Source organism: Neovison vison, chromosome 8 (genome assembly GCF_020171115.1).
Source record: "Neovison vison isolate M4711 chromosome 8, ASM_NN_V1, whole genome shotgun sequence".
Taxonomy (NCBI): Eukaryota; Metazoa; Chordata; class Mammalia; order Carnivora; family Mustelidae; genus Neogale; species Neogale vison.
The window spans coordinates 117,879,837-117,897,049 of NC_058098.1; the positions used below are offsets into that span (position 1 = coordinate 117,879,837).

A 17,213-nucleotide genomic window follows, 5' to 3' on the forward strand; every position below is an offset into this window, starting at 1 on the left:
TGCTTCTAGGCATCCCCAGGAGGCAGAGCAAAGACATATGTGTATGTACACACACTCACACATCTATCTAAACTTCTGTATTGGTAAATAGAGACAGCATTCCTCCTTCTTTGCTAGTTTTTCTTTCTTTTAATAGACTTCTCTGGTTGAATTGCATTAGCTAACATTGCTGGTACAGCACTGAATAGTGATAGAGATAGTAGGTGTCCTCGTGGATACTCCTCTCTGGGGAGATACTCTGAGGCTACATAGATATCCTGCTTTATGTAGTGGCATAGTAGGCATGCCTCTAGAATGCCCCCATTAAATAAGATGATGGATTTTAGGGCTAAGGCATCTGTATTTTATTATGTTAAAGTACTCATCAATTCTTGCATTCTTGAATACTTTTACCAGCAAGAAGAAATCTGAATCCAGACAGAAGACATGAGAAGAAAGACATCATGGCAAACATGGACCCTGGTAAAATATGGCAGCATATTAGTGATGAAAGTCTTCCCTCCTCTCTTCATTCACACCCTTGCCGTAGCCTGTTTATGAGCAGAGTCTTATATCCTGTACCTGAACTGGGGGCTTGTTTATGAAATTTGTTTTGGTCAGTGGAATGAGCCAACAATAGGACCGCGAGCCAGTTCTGAGACTGGACCTTAAGACACCTGACAGATTTCCTATTGCCTTCTTCCGACTTTGCCATTTTTGCCACGAGAAGCCCTTCCCCTGTACAGCTATTGCTCTGCAATATAGGCACCAGAAAAAGTAGACATAGAAGAGAGGTTGACCAGCCAACGCACAGATTTATAGTGAGAAACAGAGCTGCAGAGCACAGCACAACATGGCTTAGACCCACAGAGCCCCAGCTGACGGGTGTTCAATGGGCCAGTCCTTTATTTTAGACTCCATTTGCTTACTTGGCATAAAAGGGAGATATAAGGCCTATGATCTCCTGCCAAACATTTTGAGCCCTTGTTTTGAATGAGGTACTTTTGTATTTTACTAATCTGCCAGACCAGCAGCCTTTTTTAATGCTAGGATCTATGTTAGAGCCTCCAGTTCCAAATATCATCTTTTAGGTCTTTGAATCTCTTTTATGCTAATGCAAACACAGTGATTTATCTGCATTTTTTTTTTTTTTTTGGTCCATTTGGCCTAGAATAGTGTGGGTGTTGTCCAACACTTGCTACAGTGATTTCGGCTCCTTTCTTTTCGGGAGGCATTTGGGAGTAGTAATCTTCCTAACATTCTGTTTTTTAAAAAAGAGGCTGAGGAAGATGAATTCCATTGGTCCACTATCGCCTTTGCACCACTGAGTTTATCTTTTGTACCATAATCAATAACTCCTTTCTAATTTCTAGTCAATTTTTCCGTCTGATATATTCTTTTTTTTTTTAAGATTTTATTTATTTATTTGACAGAGAGAGATCACAAGTAGGCAGAGAGGCAGGCAGAGAGAGAGGGGGAAGCAAGCTCCCTGCTGAGCAGAGAGCCCGATGCGGGACTCGATCCCAGGACCCTGAGATCATGACCTGAGCTGAAGGCAGTGGCTTAACCCACTGAGCCACCCAGGTACCCCCGTCTGATATATTCTTAAGAACGCTTTCTTCCAGTGTTGGAGACTTTTTTATATTCCATGGCAAAATTCATCGTCTACCTGTTCAAAAGTGATTCTTACTCTCAGTTTTTCTCCTTCCACTTTTTGAAAGGTGTGTTTTTCTTTTTCTTTTACTTTTTTTTTTTAAAGATTTTATTTATTTATTTGGCAGAGAGAGATCACAAGTATGCAGAGAGGCAGAGAAAGAGAGAGGAGGAAGCAGGCTCCCCGCCAAGCAGAGAGCCCGATGTGGGACTCGATCCCAAGACCCTGAGATCATGACCTGAGCCGAAGGCAGCAGCTTAACCCACTGAGCCACCCAGGCGCCCGAAAGGTGTGTTTTTCTTGTAATAACCTCTTTGCTTCTGACAGACAGACCATAAATTTAACAAAAGTTAATTGTGGTAGCAAATTCTCACACTGACGCTCCACAAAACAGGTATACTTGGAAGTAATGTTCAAAAGTGTCCAGGAAACAGAAATAACACCTGATTATTGCAATAAGCTTCTACCAAAGTGCAGGGAGAAAAAAAGCCTCAAAACTACTGTAAATGAGTCCAAGGCGAATCATATTTCTATGAAAAATTGATGTAGCATCAAACACGAGACAGCCTTAGACATTTCCGTGAACTTGTGTTATAAAAGGCGTAACTCTTGTGTTTTATACCTGCTCACAGTAAAAGTATCAGGAGGGTCTGAAAAGTCTACCTCATTACTTAGCCTCTTAAATTGCCATCCTGCATTTTTAAAAGTCACATAAAATAATGGATTTGTGAGATGAAGAGGGCATTGATTTCCTCGAGTTCTATCTCCAGAGTGGAAAAAATATATATAAGGTCGTGTTTTAAAGAGCCATCAAGTTCAATGTTTATGACAATAATAAAAACTTTTAATAGAGAATGTTCTAAGAGAGATTTGAGGTTTTGTCCTAGATACAGTAAAGACCGGGACACTACGTTTACGTAGTAGCAAACAGTTATTTAGGAAAGAATTGATGCTTTCAAGCATCTGTAGGTGATTTATAAGCGAAACAGAATCTCAAGCAGTAAATCAGGAAAGACCAAACATCACCAATTCAGTTCTCAACTGGGGACGATCTACAAGTTTAGTTTATGCCATGTAGCAAGCTCAAAGCCATTTACCAGGAAGCTGTGATTGCATTTTCATTAAAGAGCTTCAGAGATTTCCCTGGGGCTCCCAGCTTGACCTTTGCTCGGGCATGGCTCCTGCCGGCCTTGGGTGTGGAGGGTGCAGTCAATTCTCAGCACCATCATCGCTGGTCCACGCCAGACACCGGGACATCTGCGACAATGTTTTTTTTATTCCATTTAATTCCAATTCCCCATTCTCATTCCTGTTCCCCCCAGGCAAGCATTCTAACGTATTTATAACCACTTAACTAATACGCACCATATAACTATCACATGTCAGTTCAAAGAGCTAGGAGGAATAGGTCAGTGACCGAAACAGATAAAAACCTTTGCCTTCCCAGAGCCTCCATTCTAGCAGAGGGTGCACAATGAAAAATTAAATAGTAAATATTGTTTAAATGCAATATGAGAAAAAGAAAGCAGAGGAGAGGAAGAGGAATTGCTGGCGGGTGGGGGCCATTTCAAACAGGGAGTCCAAGCAGGGTCTCACTCAGGATCTGACATGTGAGCAAAGCGGTGAAGAAGGCAAGCGCGTGATCCATGCGGCTATCCAAGAGAAGCCATCAGGAACGGCTAGGACAAGGCTCGGAAGCACCCTGGGTCTGCTGAGTATACATTCACTGATAAGTGTTCCTTGCAAAATGTGTGTTGTTGTTTTATGTGCATCATTTTAATATTCATAATTGCATTTGTAATAGTCTGGGCTCTCCAGAGAAACAGAACCAAGATGGGAGAGAGAGAGAGAGATTCACTCTAAGGAATTAGATAACATGGAGGCTGAGAAATCTAGGATCCACCGTCAACAAGTTAGACGCACACAATTGACACATAAAATTAACCGTTTCAATATTGTATTATGTTTCTCATTCTGCTTCTCACTTTCCCTCAAAGGAATGTTTTTAAAACCAGTAACTGGGGTAGGCAGAGTTCTAAGATGGCCCATGATCTTGGCCCCTGGGGCACGATTATGTTGTGTTCCGGGCGGAGCAACATTATAGGTGTAATTAGAGTTACTAATCAGTTGACATTAAGATAAGAAGATCATCCCAGTGGGCCTAAACTCCTCACAGAGTCCCAGTAAAAGCAGTTTCCTCCGGTTTGTTGCAGAAGAGAAAGTCAGAGAGAAGCCAAGCGTGAAAAGGATACAGCATGCCCTGACGGGCACAAACACGGAGGCACCTGTGGGGTAACAGGGTGGGGAGGGGACAATGGCCTCGGGAGTTTAGAACAGCCCCTGGCTGACAGCCAACGATCCACTGCTCTGAAGGGCTGAATTCCGCCAACCACCTGAGCCAGCTCAAGGTGCATTCTCTCTCCCGGAGTCTAGGTGACAGCCCAGTCCAGGGGATGTTTTGATTTCAGCCTCTTGAGACCCTGAGCCAAGAACCCAGTCAGGCCACGCCGGGACTTCCGACCCACAGAACTGTGAGCCGGTAAGCGGCTGTTGTCTTAAGACCCTAACAATACCCAGCAGTATTGGATATACATTGTACTTATTTAAAAAACACTAATATCATATTTGCCTCACATGAGGTAAGGTTCCAAGAACTTTACAAATATTAATTCCTTTAATTGTCATAACTCTGCAATATAGGTTTTATTATTTTTCCCATTTACAGATGGAGAAACTAAGAAACAGGTTAAGTTACTTGTCAAATGTCAGGTGCTGGGACCAACAGGCAGACTGAGGTGATCTGGTCTGGGGAATCCATGCTCAAGCCCCACAGGTAGTCCTTTGCTTCTAGCTGCTGCATAAATTTTTTTTTAAGATTTTATTTATTTACTTGACAGACACAGAGAGAGAGAGAGAGAGAGAGTACAAGTAAGCAGAGTGGCAGAGGGAGAGGGAGAAGCAGACTCCCTGCTGAACAGGGAGCCCAATGCAGGACTCGATCCCAGGACCCTGAGATCATGACCTGAGCCAAAGACAGACATTGAACCGACTGAGCCACCCAGGTGCCCTATTGCCTATTTCATATTGTGCATTTCCCATACTTAACTCCTTAGTTCTCCAGGGACAGAATTCTCATGGCCCTGTGCAAGAAGCTCACTGAGGACTATGTCCGACACACTGAGTTCCCGAGTCCCTGGGCACGCATGTACTGTGACTAAGTACTTTGATGGCTCTCTAGAATGGTCACCTTTGCCTACACCCTCAGCAGCCTCTTGGGGCCACCACATGTCTACCATAGCCATTTTCTAGCTTTCTCATTTTTGTCAATCTGATGAAAATAAGGTAATATTTCATTACTTTAAGAAAACTTTTTAAAAGATTTTATTTATTCATTTAACAGAGAGAGAGAGAAGAGAGAGAGCACAAGCAGGGGGTGGCAGCAGGCAGTAGAAGAAGCAGGCTCTCTGCTGAGCAGGGAGTCCAATGTGGGGCTCGATCCCAGGATCCCAGGATCATGATCTGGGAAGGCAGATGCTTAACTGACCAAGCCACCCAGATGTCCCTCCATTTACATTTTTTAAAAAGGGAATTTCTAGGGGTCCCTGGGGGGCATAGTCAGTTGAGCATCCATCTCTTGGCTTTGGCTTTGGCTCAGGCTCAGGTCATGATCTCAGGGTTGTGAGATTGAGCCCTGAGTCAGGGCTCTGTGCTCAGTGCAGAGCTTCTCTGTCCCTCTGCCCCTACCCTCTGTGCAGTCTCTCTCTAATAAATAAATAAATCTTAAAAAAATTAAAAAAAAAAAACAGAATTTCTCTTCCTCTCTTTTCATTATGAAACATAAACAACAAAACATTTGCTAGTGTAACCATTTTAGATGGTTAGTAAGGTTCACTAATGCACTAGCATTAATTGCCTTTATAATGTACAAACATCCGTATCGACAGTAGTCTCCCTTATCCGCAGTTTCTCTTAGCCACAGTCAGCCTGGGCTGGAAGCAGATGATCCTTCTGATGAATCACCAAAGGGTCAACAGTAGCCCAACACTATGCACAGTGCTTCTGTCTGTCACCTCGCTCTGTGCAGGCACTGTGTACTGTCTTGGACAATCACAAGAAGAATACAGTACTGTAAGATACTCTGAGAGAGAGTAATCACATTCATAGGACCTTTATTACAGTATATTGTTATTGTCCTATTTTATTATTTGTTATTGTTGTTAGTCTCTTACTGTGCTTAATTTCTTTCTTTTTTTAAAGATTTTATTTATTTATTTGACAGAGAGAGATCACAAGTAGGCAGAGAGGCAGGCAGAGAGCGAGAGGAGGAAGAAGGCTCCCTGCCGAGCAGAGAGCCTGATGCGGCACTCCATCCCAGGACCCTGAGATCATGACTTGAGCCAAAGGCAGAGGCTTAACCCACTGAGCTACCCAGGCACTCCATTGTGCTTAATTTCTAAATTGAAATTTATCATAGGTATGTCTATATAGGAAAAAACATAGTATGTATAAGATTCGGTACTACTGTCAGTTTCAGGCATCCACTCGGGGTCTTGCACTATGTCCCCCACAGATGAGATGAGTCACTACAGTGACTACTGTAGTTCCAAAAGTTTCATCACCGCACATTATTGCTTTTAACTTGTGTTTCTCTTTGAGCATCTCTTTATTTGCGTTTCCATACATTTGCATTTGATTTCTGCCTTATTTACCACAAGAAAACAAATTAGTGAAAGAGAAGAAGCTCCAAAGAAATATAGAAGCTAATAGCACAGTTGCCTCTGAATCCCACAGCCCTGAATTTGAATCCCAGCTGTTACCTTTCTGTCTGGGTGACCCTGAAAAGTTACTATCTCTTTGAGCCTCAGTTCTCTTATCGGAGGAATGGGAATAATAGCACTGGCCTCTCCAGGTTCTTCTAAGTATTAAATGAGGTGATATACGTAGAGGGTTATCACCATTCCTAGCAAAAGTAAGTATTCAATAAATGGTAATTATTATTACTATTATCATTATGAATTCGGTTTGGGGGTATATTTCATCTGAACCTTCCCTGACCCCCTGACGGTGGAATCAGACGTCCTCCGTATGGGCAACACCACCTTTACTAAAAATGGTCTTAGGCTCAGGGTTTTGTGAAGGAAGAAACAGGACTAAAATAATTTAAATGCAGAACCAAATGGAGGGGGGCAAGTTAGATAGTGTTATAGCCTTAATCTTAAATAAGGAGCAATGTCCGTGCCCACAGATAGGGCCTCTGGGAGTGAGGAGTCTGCTTCGGGCTGCGGGAGTGCACAATCCCCAGCAGGAGGAGGAAGGGCTCTGTGCTGCCTCCCGCCCTGCTGGAGAGAAGAGGAGATGCTCGGTCCTACTGACATGCTTTTGACTCTCAAGGAGTGTCCTGTGTTTTTTTTTAATGGTGCGAAATGCTCCTGCACATGGATGTTTTGAGTCTGAATCCCCTCCATTTAATTGATGACACCAATAATAACTAACATCGGCAGATTTCACTTAAGACATGAATCACCATTAGTTTTTTGAAACGTGAGTCAGGTTTTGTTTCCCACTATTATTATCTTGTGTCCTGTTACTGGCAGTACGGACTACAGTCATTCATTAAGCTTGCCAAAACACAGAAAGGACCGAAGCCAGTTAACCAAAAAATAGCATTACTATGTAGGAAAAGTAAGTACTTTCAACTCTAAGAGTGAGAGCCCAGTGGAACCAGCGTGGTGGTATTGGCGCCGCGTTCCTTCCTTATGCAGTTTAATCAGCTGTTCACTGGCATTTGAAAAAGAAAGAAAATTTAATTGCCCCATGTAAGTCCTTTTTAAAGTATATGTTTTATTTCCCATTTTGTCGAGGCACTTCTCTTCCACTTTTTAGAATTTCTAATTATAGAATTTGCTTACTGAAAATGTGTGCTTTAGGCTAGAAAAGAATATTTAGAAATCCTTACCCCAAAGAAAAGCAAGTGGGAGTGGAAATTTGAAAGAGGACCGCCTAATTCAGCACTAAAACCAGCGTGAGAAGCAGTGTGTGAGTGTGAGTGTGTGTGTGTGTGTGTGTGTGTGTGTGTGGCTAAAATGTGCTTTTCAAAGTGCTGAGAGGTTGATGGGAATGTTTGATTAGCTCCTCTGAGAAAAGAGAAAAGTTGCTTGGACCTCTCCTTGTTTCTTCTTTAGAATAATTTCGATGGGATTTGTGATGCAGAAAAGCTTAAGGAAAAAAGGATATCCATTCTGTGTGGTGGAAAATTTTTGAAAAAAAAATTGCTCTCTTCAAACAAGGTATGTCTGATGAATTACTAAGCTATGTAGATATTTTGCTTTCCATTCCTTATTATAAAACCTTAAAATGTATTTGTCATGAAGAAACGGCAATACATACCTTGACCAAGTAATCATTCTGTACAAATTTTAGTCTCAGGAGAATTGGGAGGGGGTGGGGGGAGTTGACATCCTTGTAAACGACTAATATTATGATTAACTATAGACCATATTATATATATATATATAGATCATATTATATATTATTATATATAATATTAATTATATATATTAGGTCAACTATAAATGAATTGTGCTGCGATAAGATTAGAACAAGATCTTTCACTGTATTTTTAAACCAATGTTATTACGGTTAAAACAAGTTAGAAAGTATGACATGAGTCTCTTTGTTACACTGTCCTTTTTTGTACCTTGCTTCCTCTATGGAATATGATAACAACGTAACAAATTGCTTCCAACAATATATGAAAAACAGTATGAGAAATGGACACATTGATGCTAAGTGAAGAGAAATTATTTTAGTGTGGATCTGAACTTCTCTCTACTCAGATCTGGGTGGAATATGGCTAGTTATACAATTCTGTATCTTGTTTATACTGGAAGTGTTTTCTTAGGCTGAATGCTTCTTTAACCGATAAGCCCGAGAAAGGGCTGGTATTGTTAAGTCTACTATTGTAGCTCGACTTTGCCCAGGGAAACAGAGTACAAAATCTCTTTTAAGCATGATTGGTGTCAAACCAGCATAAACACGAAATACATGCCTCAAGCCCAGGTTAAACAGAGAGGATAAGATTGAATAGTTAGACTCAATGGTTTGTTCCCAAAAACCCAGGCATCTTTGCCGTCCTCAGATCGAGAGCAGAATTCCAGATTTTCTTTGGGCTTATTGTAAAAATAAAACCAGGCATTCTTGGCCGTGGAGGTTATTCAAAAAATGTGAGCGCTAAGAAAATAGCATTTTGCCATTACGTTGCATGGCAATAAATTTGGAAGTTTTGGTGGTAAAGTTCTGAGGTTGTTTTTCCCTCCGTCTCTTGAAAGATGAAAACAGCCTGCAGCGAAGCAAGATCAAACACTATTTGTTTGTGTATTTTCTCTCTTATGTGTGTTAGCTGCCAGTGGTGGCTACGCCTCCTCCGGTAGGAAAGCTGGACGCGTCTGTCTTTTATTTATTGAATTAAAATACCCTCTTTTGTAAAAGGGCTTTAGACAGAGAATTGAGAGACTAAAGGGCTGCATTTTTAATTGCAATGTGCCGGTTTCCCAGACTAAGCTTGATTTAAATATATCTTACACCTCATCCTGGAAAGGAAACACCTAAAGTACATTGGAAATGCTTAGGATCTATCTTTAAATGGCACTATCTCCAGGGATATCATTTAGAAGATCTAGTTATCTCTTTGGCCAAGTTCCTGATTACAGGAAGATAGTTTCTTTCAGGGAAAAAAAAAAAAAAGGCCCTGGGTTTAAAATGGCTTATGAACAACATCGGGAAAACAGAAATTCTTGTGCTGTTCTCACCTGTGGTTCCTGCCTGACGTACAGGCACGCAGGAAAGCCGTAGGGGTAGCGCACTGCGAGCTTGCGGTCCTATCGTACAGTACTGGTTCTTACTGCCTGGCTGGGTCACCCTGGGAAAGGGGTGCAACATTTCCTGACTTGCTTCCCCATCCGAAAAGGAGAAATCGCAATGCCTGCCTGCACCCCTCCCATGGTGGTCACGAGGTTCAATGTTGATTCCCAGCTCCAATAGGGTTTTGAAACCTGTCAAGTTCTACAGACATGTTATCTGGCCCGGGCCCCTTATTCAAAACCAGATTACACTGAAAGGAGTCACTGGTCTCAAAATAAATGTTTCGTGGCCTCCGGGATATTACCTGTGGCCACATGCGTAACTTACCTCCTTGCTTCCTTGGAAGCAGAAGCCAGGGAGTGCCGGCAGCACGTGCTCTCTCAGTAGAAGGGTATTCTAGCTGTGTGACCTTGGGGAAGATACTCCACATCTCTGTGTCCCCATTTCCTCACATGGGAAACAGGAAGTTGGCCAAGGTAGTCTCTAAGTTTCCCTCCTAACGCTATGGTCCCGTGCACTGGGACCTCTCCAATATCAAGAAGTGACAGGCCTCTGTACATTACAAAGTAAAGAGGCTCCAAACCCTGTGGTATATTTAAAATATTTATATTTACCTAATAACTTTTTGATATATATGAAAATGAAATGTTGGGGTGCCTGGGTGGCTCAGTGGGTTAAAGCCTCTGCCTTTGGCTCAGGTCATGGTCCCAGGGTCCTGGGATCGAGCCCCGCATCGGGCTCTCTGCTCAGCGGGGAGCCTGCTTCCCCTTCTCTCTCTGCCTGCTTCTCTGCCCACTTGTGATCTCTATCAAATAAGTAAATAAAATCTTTAAAAAATTTTTAAATAAATGAAATGTAGCATAACTGCATATTATATAAATGTAAACAATGGTATAGATATGTATATACATGTTATATATCATATTACTGTATTATTATATATATTACTATATATGTTACCTATATATGTTACTAAGGACAGTGTGGTCTACATTGTATAACAGACTACTTTCAGTTTTCTGGTGTATTTCTATGACTATCTGTGAACCCTCATGTGGAGATAATCAAATATCTGAACTTAAGGCCTTCCATCCAAGGCCAAGGCCAAGGCCTTGCACTGTATAGATACTCTGGGAGTCCAACAGAAGGATCTGCCGCCCCCCCCCAACTTTTTTTTAAAAGATTTTATTTATTTATCTGACAGAGATCACAAGTAGGCAGAGAAGCAGGCAGGCAGAGAGAGAGGGGAAAGCAGCAGATAGCCTGACACAGGGCTCAACCCCAGGACCCTGGGATCATGACCTTAGCCGAAGGCAGAGGCTTAACCCACTGAGCCACCCAGGCACCCCAGATCCACCCCTTCTTAAATGTGTTAACTTTGGCAAGTTACTAAACTTTCTTGGGCCTCGGTTTTCTCACCTGTAAAAGGTGTCTGTTATTAGTGCCTACCTCATAGGGTTGTGGCAAAAAACTCCTATTGGTGCTTGGTACAATGTCAGCACCCAAACGTTAGCAAATGTTTTCTTTATTATATGTGTCTTGAAGGAAGAAATCTGATCGGCTGTGAAACAAAGCGATCTTAATATCCTTCAAACTTTTAAACATTAACTCTGTGCCTGTAGGAAGCAAACAGATTTGAGAAATTATCTAATATTAATGTAATTATTAGAAATGTGTTGCCATTTCATCATCCAGAGGATGTGAGCTAATTCATCAATCAGCAAATGATAAGCAACAGAATGCCTAAGAATGGGTCCCTCTGTGGTTTGCAAGAGGTGGCGGAAATCCTGGCCCTCTGAGCATGCAGAGAGTGAGCTAGAGAATTGCCCGAGGAACCTGCTACCTTTTACCGGTATGACAGGTCCTTGTGCGTGTGGCAATGAGCAGCTTCTGTGAGTGCAGAGAAGAGGTAAAGAAAGGAGCAGTAGAGCAGGACACAGTTAGGTGTGGCGTCAGCAGTGGCCTTCGGATATAGTGCTGGTTGCTCATTTTTAATAAAGTTGCAGGAGTGCACGCCAATGCCAGCTGTCAGCCCAGATCCAGCTCTAACTCCGGTCACTGGCCAGCATCCCTGGGCTCCCCGGCAACCAGTCTCAACAGTGGCGGACCTGTACCCCACTGGCCCAACTCCCATCACCAGCCTCGACTGCTGTGCATAGCCTGTGGCAAGACCCTGCGACCACGGGAGTGCATGAGGACAGTCAGGGGCAACACCTGCTAGTGCACAGCAGTGGGACCTGGCCCTTGCCCTGAGGTCAGTCTGTACCTGGCCCCTGCGGCCACCCAGTCCCCTGCTGCTGATCCCTGCAGCCCCTGCGTGCACACCGCCAGCTCTGGCCCTCACCACCGCCTGCCCTGGTCTCCAGCCTCGGGATGCTGAGGCATCACTAAGACACAAACAGCCCTTGCAGATACCCCCAATGTGCTCACCCAGAACTACCCAGTTGCCAATGTTGGGGACCCCAGCACACCTTCCTAGACCTGGAGCCACTGCAAGCCCCACTAGACCAAGGGTCACAGTCTGCCCTGGCATGCCTCGACCCACCAGTGAGGTCACCTGACCGAAGCAACCTTCTGTCACTGAAGTCAGGCCATAAAGTCTAGAAGAGGTAACTGGACACCTTCGCAAAGCTATGAGCATCATGAAGAACCAAGAAAAGATGTCACCAAAGGAACACAAGAAACCACTAGTAACTGACCCTCAAGAAATGGAGAGACATGAGCAACCTGACAGAGAATTCACAAGTGAGTACAGCGCTAAAGAATTTAATGATTCAGGAAAACAACACAAGAACAAAATAAGTTCAACAGACACAGACAGCATAAAAAAGAACCAAACAACTTTTGGAACTGAAGCATAAAAATTAAATTAAATCAGGGGCACCTGGGTGGCTCAGTGGGTTAAAGCCTCTGCCTTTGGCTCAGGTCATGATCCCAGGGTCCTGGGATCGAGCCCCACATCGGGCTCTCTGCTCAGCAGGGAGCCTGCTTCCTCCTCTCTCTCTGCCTGCCTCTCTGCCTACTTGTGATCTCTGTCTGTCAAATAAATAAATAAAATCTTTAAAAAAAATTAAATTAAATTAATTTGAACATACACACACACACACACATTTAAGTCAGTCTGAGATCACCTAGGTGAGTTCCTGTTTGCAGGAGGTGAAGGACCAAATCCAAGGAGATTCCCAGAGCCCCACCTTCACAATGGAGCAAAGACTATTTTGGTCTTGTTTATTGCATTTTTCTGTGGTTACCTCACCTGTTACACAAACAGTTGTGGATACGGGGTTTAGCATTTGTTTTTAATCAAGTGGAAAACTTTTCCACTTCAACAGAATGCAAATCGTAAAGAAATCTCCTTAGAGACGTGTATCTGAAGTGCTTGGGGCTGCCTTGGGATGGCACAAAGCAGGCACCAGGTGACGCTCCGAGCTGAGACCTGTAAGAGCGACGCGTCGTGTGGCAGCCTGCACCGGGCAGCAGGTGTTGTGGCTCGGCTGAAATCCATTGCCACATTCCAGCGCTAATATCCTGAGGGAGAAAGGTGAGCTGAGATCACGGGATGCCAAAGTCCTTTTCTGAGTTAAATCTACAAGCCACGGGTCTTGGAACAAAAGGAACACTAGTTTGGTTTACACTCAGTTTAGGAACTACTTTTGTGTTTGTGTTTTATTTTGGGGTTACAATTTTATTTATTTATTTATTTATTAGGATTTTATTTATCTATTTGACAGACAGAGATCACAGGTAGGCAGAGAAGCAGGCAGAGAGAGAGAGGATGAAAAGCAGGGTTCCTGCTGAGGAGAGAGCCCGATGCGCGGCTCTATCCCATCATGACCTGAGCTGAAGACAGAGGCTTTAACCCACTGAGCCATCCAGGCACCCCTGGTATTACAATTTTTCAAAAGGCATAGGCTCATTTCTGCTTCCTATTCTTTCACTACGTGCTTTTTCCAATTCTTTTTAAAAATGCTAGCTATCATTCCTCAGCCACTTGATTGGTTCAGTTGTCCTATAGTCATCTAGAAGATTTTCATGAGAATGGGCTAAAGATCCTGTAAATCTCCGAGAGAGAAGGAGGGAACACAGGTGTAGAATCGCTCCATTTTGGGGCCCTAGAAGAATTGAGGTCAATGGCAATCACAAACCCAAGTGGTTCCTTCACCAACAAGTCCCAGAATTAAGCCACAATTACCCTGGGCAGTGTCTTATTGAGAGAGACTCAGTTGGTTGCCTTGACTCCATAGAGTTCATTCAACTAGAGTCTACACTCGCCCTATTTGCAAGTGGGCGGAAACAAAAATGATGACGATGATGATGGTACTCATGACTCACACCACTGAACAATAAAAAATCATATTTGCCAACACCCATACAGACACTGTGTGACAGACACTGGATTAAGCCCTCTTCATGAAGTCACTTATTTAATCCTAACAACAACCCTGTGAGGTAGGTTGTAACCACTCAATAACCAGACTGACTCCTGAGACACTGAGAAGTTGAGTAAGTTGTCCAAGGTCACACAGCCAGTAAGTGACAGAGCTCAACCTTAAACCCAAGCAGTCTCTTTCCAAAGCTCACGTTCCTAACCTACCAGGCAACGAGTACACATGCTCCTGGTTTTTCTGTCACCACACCAAATTAATCTTTGCCGTCCTTGAACACATCACTTTCAAGCCAAGTAAATTCCAAAGAAACTATTCCCTCTTGCAAGTAGAGACACAGGAGTAATCCTGAAGGAGGGGAGTGAAGGTGTTTTATTTCCATCATTCTTAGATGAGCTCCTGACTTAAGGACACTTGGCAGGTGTGTTGGGCAGATCTGACTCCCAGGGGGAGGCTGAGGAGCAGACCTCATTATCAAGCCCTAGAAGTAGCCAGTCCCCCCAAATTGTCCTTTATCTTTACTTCAGGGCTAAGTTAGCAGCAAGGCACAGAAGGAAACTTGTTTCCTAATGACCCAGACTTCTTCAGAGAACCATGTTCCCCGATAAGGGTCTCTACATTGACAACAGTCTAGTAAAAATTTCTCAAATTCCTTCCTTCAGTGAGAGAAAGGCTAAAGTTTTGTGTGGACATGTGGTAAAAAATCATAAAAACCACCCTTCAGGCTATAGTGAGAAGGGACTCTGCATTCTTTCTTCTCAGATTCAAAAAGAAAAAAGAGAGAGAGAGAGAGAAACTATTCCTTCAGGGGAACCCAATGTATATTTTCCAAGAGATCAGGCCACTGGCATCTCAACGCTAAGTGAATTCTGTCCTCGGGCTTCCTCTGTGTCCCAGACAGAGAAAACAGGCTTTGGAAATAAAGGTGCAAGTCAGCTTGCCTAGACTGGCTTTGCTTGTATAATAGAGTGAGTGAATCTATAGTCCAAAAGGTAAAAGGAATTCGGGGAAGAAGAGATAACCCTGAACGACAGGAACAACAAGTATTTATTGGGCCGCCATCATGTGCCATTATAATTCCACACGCTCAGGAAGAAGAGTGAACAAAATGGGCTTGGTTCCCCTAGAAGAATGCCAATCTGGGGAGCACACAATAAACAGATACACATGAGAGCTCTGGTGGTATTATGGGCGGCTGTGAAAGACCTAAGACTATAGACCAAGGGGGCCAGACAGAGCAGTGAGATGAAGTGATGATTTGCACGGCATCGTTAGATAAGTGTCTGGTGAATGGACATTTAAACAGAGAGATAGAGAGAGGCGACAGCAAAGCCATGGAGCAACCTATGTGGATACTTAGGGGAAGAACAATCCGGGCAGACAAAAGAGCAAATGCAAAGGTCCTGAGGTAGCACCAGGCTTGGACAGGCCACAGTGTCTGGGAAGAGCAGCATGAAGAAGAAAGGTAATATGCAGGTACTTGGACAAGTCGACATGGGGAGCACTATCCAGATGTTCCTCGAGATCCCCCAGGAGCCGCCCATTTCCCACTCACACACTTCACATGCCACTCTTGCCTCTGCCCTGGATGAAATCTGAGTAGGTCCCCTAATATTTCAGGCCACACTCAGAATTTTTAAAAAGACCTTGTCCACATCACATTCCCAAAACAATCAGCTTCATCATTAATATGAATGTAACCCTTAAGTAATGCTTAAAAACTGAACAATGGCGGTCACAGTTTCAAGTTTCACCCAGCCCCCGGGGCCTGACTGCTGCTGTGGGGAAGGGAGCGGGACGTTTCTCTGCTCTGTGCCTCTCCCGCTCCTCCTCTTGGCCGCTAACAACAGTATCTTCATGTCCAGAGTTGAAGTGGGTACAGAGAGGAAAGGTAAGGGGACAGAAGGACCTTGTAAGCAGATACTGTCATAAGCTGGCCCCCTGGGTTCCTTGGGCTTGGCCGGCACCTGCAGGGGTTTCTTGTTCATGTGGGGCACCTCTGTGGGTTTGGAGAAGCTGCCCATTTGTTGGGAACTCCGGGTGCTGTTACATAGCTCTGGCTGGAGGTTTACGGGGTTCCTTGCTCAGCCTCTGAACACCCACCACTCTTTCTCCTGTGCCTCCTGCTGTGGCCTCCTCAGCCCTCTGTGCACCTGGCTTGGGCAGGACCTGAAGTGACCCCAGGCTGATGCTCACACAGCGGCTGGTTTGCCACAAGCTCTTTCCTCTCCTGTAGATGTTTAAATCGTGAGCCAGACACAGGCCACTGTGCACCCAAGACCAAGAGACACAACCAGTCAGTCATCTCAAATGGGGCTACTGGGCATCCAAACTGGACTTCCAAAGATAGTGAGCGAGAGCCGGGATGCCTGGCTGACTGCCTCCCTCTAGACCACACCATGGTTGGAGGAGCCAAGAGGGAAGCTGGAGACAGGACAGCAGGAATTGTTTTAGGAAAAGTTATTGGTGTTTTCCCTCCTTGTCCCTCTCCCCAGATGCAGGAGGGGAACCGGGGGACACACAGTCATGAGAGGACCATCAGGGAGACTACTCGGGAACGTGGAAGGAGTTCTCCTGGAGTCTCAGCTGAAGCTAAGACAAAACATCCTCCCATTTTAACATCTCATTCCACAGTCAATTACAATACACTCCAATGTTTATTTAGATGGGTGTGTTATGCCTGGTTAAACTTAAAAATAGGCCTGGGGCATCACTTTACCCTGAATAACATTTATGTGAGAGAGAAAGCTATATTCGAGTTCAGGCCCAGATAGGACCCCCAAAAAAATCTCCTGACTTTACAGCCAAGACAACTGTATCACACAACTATCATACAACGTCTGTATTTCCAAGCGAGCCTCTCAACTACTGTCAACAGAGTATTTCAAAAAGCCTCAGAATATGTGTCAGGGCGAAAAGGAAGGTGAATCCATCCTGGAGCGTGGTAGAATGGGGCAGTCAGTTGGGTTAAATGCGAGGCCTGGGGTGGAGTTCTGGAGCTGCTCCCTGTTCATCCCACCCTTGGACAGCTCACTAAATTCTCTAAACCTCGATTTCCTGCTCTGAGAAATGGGCATCATTGTAGCTGGCCTGTAGGCTCGCCATGATAGTGAAACAAGATGGGCCCTGTGCCGAGGGAAGCGTATGGAAAGTGCTCAATGAATGAAGCTGTTGGTATCGGAGGGGACTCCACACTTCCAAGTCTTTCCATGAAGAACAAAGAGACAATCCCATCTCATGTAATAGGCCACTGGACAGCAGGGCCTAAATTGTCAGAAGAGACTGGAAAGAGAGCTGGAAGGCTCCGGCAGCGCGGAGGATGGTCTGGAGGGCAT

At 44.1% G+C, this 17,213-nt stretch overlaps 1 protein-coding gene across 5 annotated transcripts in view; it reads left to right on the forward strand.

Moving 5' to 3' along the window:
- The first annotated feature begins 7,687 nt into the window (after positions 1–7,687).
- VIT (vitrin) overlaps positions 7,688–17,213 on the forward strand; it is a 99,785-nt gene continuing 90,259 nt past the window's right edge. For all 5 annotated transcript variants that reach the window (XM_044261772.1, XM_044261770.1, XM_044261771.1 and 2 more), the window contains exon 1: positions 7,688–7,920. The gene's annotated coding sequence lies outside the window, so the exon portion shown is untranslated. The remainder of the gene's footprint in view (positions 7,921–17,213) is intronic.